The 6490-nt window shown below is 37.6% G+C and overlaps 1 non-coding gene across 1 annotated transcript; it reads right to left on the bottom strand.

Annotated features, from left to right (window-relative positions):
- Window positions 1-6162: 6162 nt before the first annotated feature.
- Window positions 6163-6265, bottom strand: LOC115032918 (U6 spliceosomal RNA). The gene has a single exon (XR_003838562.1). It is a non-coding gene; the product is annotated as a U6 spliceosomal RNA (small nuclear RNA).
- Between the last annotated feature and the right edge of the window lie 225 nt (window positions 6266-6490).

Genomic DNA, 6490 nt, shown 5'->3' with positions numbered 1-6490 from the left:
CAAATTCAATAGAGAAGTGTCACAGTATTAAATATTCTCATAAAATCAAATTCCAATTCTGTGGAAGAAGGGGTTACAGTAACAAACCCAAGGTACCTAGATAGTAGTTGTCATACTTTTGCTAACATATATTATAAAATATCATTCAGTGAATAGACTATGACAGAAATAAACATGAGATTAACAATGAAGCAAAGATCCCATTTCACACATATTTCTTGCACTTTTGTATGTATGTCTATGCTGATCCCAGCATGGAAAATAATTAAGTCTGCAAATTAACCAGAGAAACCAGAGTAAAATTTTGTTCTCCTTTTGAAGGATCGTGTACCCACAACATAGAGGAAATGTCAATTCTCAATACTGCCTTTCCCTGTATAGTACAGCCACTACCCAGCTGTCAGCAATCCCCATCTCTGTCTTTGAGACAAGAGATTTAATGTAAATAATCTGAACTAAACATATACAAGCCTGGTGCTTCAGGAGAACTAACATACAGACAAACTTTCAAAAGCCCAGATCAGAAATCCAGAGGATACAGGAAATTTTACATACTGAATACTGTGCCCTGAGTATCCATTCATGCCCAGATTTCTGAAAGGAGGTTATATAGACACATGCTTAGGACAGGGAAGCCAGTGACTGCCATGAAGAATGAGGACATCACCACACATAGTAGCAACATCATCACAACCATAGTACCAGTTGGTCAAATCCAGTCATCAAAATAAATTACTTCTCCAAATATATCTGTCAATCAATTTTGATGATCAGAGAGCAAGAGTCTTCAGACCTTAATGAAAATAAATTCAAATTTAAAGGAGACCAAAACAAGTGAATTTTAGTAGTGGTTACTTGTGAGGAATCAAGGAGCAGTGTCTTTTGACTATGATTTCAGCAAGTCTGCACTACTTCAGTTTATAAAACATAATCCATATACGTGCCTAAGGGGGAAAAAATATCTGGCAGAGACTTGCTGGTGACTTAAAGTTCAGACAGGCAGAAGACAGCACTGTACTGATAGGCAGGCAGGCAGGAGGGTGGGCAAGCTAGGGGACATTAGTACAATGAGCCAATATGCAGTAGAGAGATGGGAAAGAGAAACAGAGTGGTTTATGCACCGTGAAGAGGGACAGAGCTGGGGATGAGCAGCAGTAAGGAACAGCCTGATATCAGAAGCCTGCATTGCCACCTGATACCATGATGATGACCAGACCGTCTCATAGAGGGACATCTCTGGGATTGTACACAGGAGATGGTTCCAATGGTATGACCACGGGACAACTGTCCCTGTCCCTGGTGGCATGGTGTGGGGCAGCTGGTGGGTTGACGAACTCACCTACCCTCCTGATCCAGGGCTTTGACTTGGCCCATGTCAACGTCTACTCCATCTATGAACTGCTGAAGTGCATGAAGAACCAAAACTGCAGGATCCCCACAACACAGGGCAATCGTAGAATATCTCAAATATCTTTAGGAGTCTAAGTGAGGGTCCAATATCTATGGTGTAGCAGAAGCCATAGGTCTCAAACCAGACCTATGACTCGTTGCAATGAGCTTTTGCTAGTAAAGATTTGTGGACAAAAGAGTATACTGTGTGACATACTGTGACACATTGCAGCTTCCATTGAGAGATAAGTGGGTTGTTTTGCTTTTGGGGTGTTTTTTTTCTATTTTCCTTTGTGGGTAAGGTTGCAAAGAAGGAGGGCAAATATGGAAAGACTGGAAAATGAATGGTGTTGGTGTGCATGATGTAAACATCACAAAAAAATCAACATAAATTATGTTTTTAAAAAATCTCTTTTCCTTTGTTGTTTGGTGGCCACAAAGCTAGGACATCAAGTCAAGCTCCAAGTATGAGATTTTTCTGGTTATAGGACCAAGAATTGTGTGCTCTTTAGCACACAATATCAGAAAAGTTCATGGACTCCAAACCACCAGCACACAGTCCCTTGGGTTTTTTTTATGACATACCAATTAGTAAGCCATATTTCCTTTCTTTGTGTGGCAGATGGTGTTAGAGGCAGTTTACAAGACTTCTGCCTCCCAGAAAGATTTGATTCAGCTTGATTGGCTTCATGAATGCATGATCAGGAGACAAAATGAAGACAAAATGATATTATGACTAGACTTTCCAGTTGGTGATCATAGAGTAATCAAATTATTCTAACCAATCTTGTAATGTTCCTGCACAGCCCTGGAATGCTCCACAGTAGACTAACCAGACTAACCATCCTGGAGGAACAACCAACCCAGGCTGTTTAATGGGATTTGAGTTGAATTTTACTAACAATATTCAAATTACAATGAAAATTACAAAATAATAGAGTAGTGCACTGATTTAGTTCAGTAATCCTTTTCAAGTAATTTTAACTGGAAAGTGAATTTGTGTTTATATAAGTAAAAAAATAAGCATTTACATTTTCAATATTACATATTCAGAAAACTAGCAATTTAACTTTTATATTCTTTTAATTACAATAGCTCATATGTAAAGGAATTGATTTTATTCACAAATTAAACCCCACAATAGGTAGATGGGCAGATTTCTTTCAAGTGGTCCTTCAAGGATCCAGGAGTCTACCTTGGGAAGGATGCTCAGCCTCCAGTGTGGATTTTGCCTGTGGGCAACACACACAGGTACCAAGCATAAGTGTGCTGCCTGTACAGTTGGCTTTAGAGACTGGAAGGCCCTAGCAGACACTAAAGGGATAGTGAAAGTTCACTAAAATGATAGCACCTCAATATATGGGGAATTTAGTAGCCCAGGCTCTAGGGTAACATGTTGCTCTTGCTTGCTTCCAAATATATCATAGGATCATGTCAGACTACAAAGTAAATTGAAAGGTATGAATTAGATAGATAGAGAAGGATGTAGATTTGATAAAAGCTAGTCAACTTGTTTATGATGCTCTCTGATTTGTTACTATGCTTCCAGGTCTACCTAAAGTCTCGTTCTTTTAATGAGACAAAACTCCCTGCTTCCATGAAGCTGATACTCAACTGGAGGAGATGATGGTACATAAATAAGCATATTAGTAGGTGGACTATATCAGAATTTTGAATTGACTATTCTGTAAAGTAAGAAATTAGTACTTTGTGGTAAAATGATCAAGGAGGTAGCTTTTCTACAACTTGGAATGGACCCCTGAGCCAAGAGCGAGCGCTGTAGGGAAGAGTTCCCCAAACCTAGCATATGAAATAGTGAAATATGACTACTGTGGCCTATTTTGTCATATGTTCAAGTTATTTTCAAGATAAAATCATGCTTTATTGTTTTAGTTTTTACTTTTAATAATTGAATAATTAGTATACTCTATTTATATTATTTTAAACCTTCTCTCTTATCCTTCCAATTTCTCCCATTCCTGCACATTATAGTGAAAATTCATTTTTAAATGATTTTGAAATCCATAGTTGAAATTTTCTATACTATTTTCATTTGAGCCACAAAATAATTTTATTCTTTAATTTATATTTCATTTATAGAAGGTATATTTTATTTGGACTTTGAAAAACAAAATTAGCATCTAAACTTCCTTTCTTTAAGTATTTTGTATCAGATATGCAACTGAACATAGTTCATACAAATGAGGTCATGCTTGGCTTACTGGACTGTTGGAATCCTGACTTGGGGACTTCCCCATCACCAGGATTTTCTCCATTCTTATCTCCATATTGGCCTTCTCTCTGCTTCAAGTGTCTTCCTAGCCATGAAAGAAAGTAGCAGGGCTTACACTATCAGTTATTCGGCTGTTTCAGTTTTCAGCTTATGTGGTCTTACTGACATGATCATAAAAGAGCTGACAGACTTCATATTTCCTTGGAAAGAATAAAAGAAAGCATTCTGTCTCAGTTCACTGAGGCCCATACCTAGTTACTGTACTAATATCTAGGCTGGGTGATCAGTTGGAGTGACTGAGAACTATATTCCCAACGAAAAGGAAAGAATGTTAACAGGACAAAAGGAAAGTACTGAAAATAACAGCTGCCAATTCCAATATTATTACAAATGCTGTCACAAAGAAAAATATTGAGTATTGATTATTTTTTCCTGTGGCTCACTAGAACAATGTGGAGACTTTAACATTTACCATGGCTCCACAAAGCATCAGATGTATGGATTTGGGCTCATCAGTAAACATCTTTAAGCTTAATTCTTTAACAAATAAATTTGGGTTTCTAGTTGAAAGCATATGATGTCTAGTTGAGTTCTTGTCTCCTACATTGTAAGGTAACTCCATTTCAATTCCTTTTATATATTTTAGGAACTTGTAGAATAGTAGGCTTCCATATGGCTTTCAAAGGGTCCTTATTGTTAGCTATGCCTTTCCATATTTCCTCCTTTACCCTGCCCTCCCATTTCCCCCTCCCATTTCTTTGCCTATCAATCCCTATTGCTCTGGTTTTCTTTTTTCTCTTTGTGACACTATATTCTATTTTAACTTCCTTGGAAGAGTTCATCTTCCTCTCTTATCTTTTCTGAGCTATACAATACTGTGTGTCTCTTTCTATAGACAGAAAAAATTCAAAGACATGAACTCTAAAGCCTCCTCTTTACATGAGTCTCAGTTTCATTATTTGTAGACAAGAGATGCCACCTGCCTCACAGAATTGCACAGGTGACATAGAACTCTTTTACAAATAATAATAAATTGTTAAATGAGTAACAAGTGTGTTGTTGATGATGATAAGTTAACCATGTCCCTTAGATCTTAGAGTGAACAGTCTTCAGAAGCTGTCCTAAGTGTTGCTGAAAGAGCAAGACATCATAACTGTGTAAATCCAAGGCAGAGAGGAACAAAATAAACTTTGAAAAAATATGTATGCGTATGTACATATGTGTGTGTGTGTGTGTGAGAGAGAGAGAGAGAGAGAGAGAGAGAGAGAGAGAGAGAGAGAGAGATGAACACAGCAAACAGCTGCCTGAAGAGGAGACAAGCCACACATCAGAATTGTACATCTGCCCTGACAGTTCATATACGGAACCCAAATTCCCAATTATGCTGGTCTAAGAGAGAGAGGTCCACTCTAGTACTATCACTCAAATTTAACTAAACTGCAGCTAATTTTTAAAATGTACAAGTTCAAAAGCAATTTATAGTATATGTTCAAATATCTGTTTCAACAGGTGAACTTTGTCCATTTGCAAATGAAGAAATTAACACCAATAAATTGCTTTGGATACAATATTATCACTTGTGTGCTATGTTAATTTACTGCACTAATTAACTTACTGCCTCACACCAAGTCGACATGGTCTCTCTAGGATGAGCTCATATTAACAAGGACTATACATAACCTGTCCTGGCTCTTTGATTAGTGCTTCTTGATATGCAGTCAGAGATCTCCAAGAGTGTGTCTAAGATGCAGACATTACCATTGTGCACATCATTATAATAGTGTGTACAGATCTACTTTCTTCTATTTTAACGTTTCTAATTTAAATGTCTTCAGTGCTATTTAGAATATACATTTTTCCTCTAGTTTTTATGAACGCAAGAAACAAATGCCTATTTGCTATAATACACAGGTCAGGAATGGGACACTAGAAGGAACAGTCTCCTTGACTCAGAAGCAGAGACATACTTTAAATTGACCTCAGGACAATCAGAGGGACTCATTATAGTATGTTGCCCCTCTCTTATGAATCACAGTCTCTGCTCTCTACCTCTCACTATTTCCGTCCTCCAGTTTCTCTATCCCTCTGTCCTTCTCATTCTCATGTATCTGAGTATAATTCAGAATTCTCAATCCATTTGAATTTCTCTGTGACCATTCATTGCAAGTACTGTGATAGGCTGACTGTAAACCACTAGTTTAAATTCTTGTCCTAAACTAAAATATAAAAACAAGAAAATACAAGTGACAAATCTCAAGAACAAGAAGAAATAAAAACCAAGAAAAATTAAATACAACCCTCTTAAAGGAAAAATTGAAAGCAATACCCACACACAGATGTACACAGGGAAACTCTGAGTGTAGACTATCAGCCAAAGAAAAACAAGCATGAGAAAATAGCAAAATCAAAGTAAAATGATATTTAAAACATATTCATGTCACCTATGTTGGGGGTCAAGCATACAACTGAGAATAAGTGAACTATAATAGCTATAAAAATGAAATCATATAGCAAGAAGAAAGGATAGTTAGCAAGAAAATACAAGAATGCTATTATTTATAAAAGTTAAGGTCAATCCTTGTGCAGGAGCCATGCTAATCTCTGTATCATTCCAATTTTAATATATGTGCTACCAAAGAGAGCTATACCCCCTACACATTTGTAGCAGATTTAAAGCTTGGTCTTCATGTGGGTCCCCTAACAACTAGAGCTGGGCTGTCTTTGACTCTGTTGCCTGCCATTGGATCTCCTTCGCTAGCTGGACTGCCTAGATGGGCCTGAGTAGGGGAGGATGCACATAGTCCTGCTGCTACTTGATGTCTCTGGGCAGGGTGGTACCCAAGGTGTGTGTGTGGGGGGGGGGGTTCC

This window comes from Mus caroli, unplaced genomic scaffold (genome assembly GCF_978045245.1).
Source record: "Mus caroli unplaced genomic scaffold, Mus_caroli_1 scaffold_14, whole genome shotgun sequence".
Taxonomy (NCBI): Eukaryota; Metazoa; Chordata; class Mammalia; order Rodentia; family Muridae; genus Mus; species Mus caroli.
The sequence above is the reverse complement of the archived record's forward strand: the minus strand, read 5'-3'. Positions and strand labels throughout refer to the sequence as shown.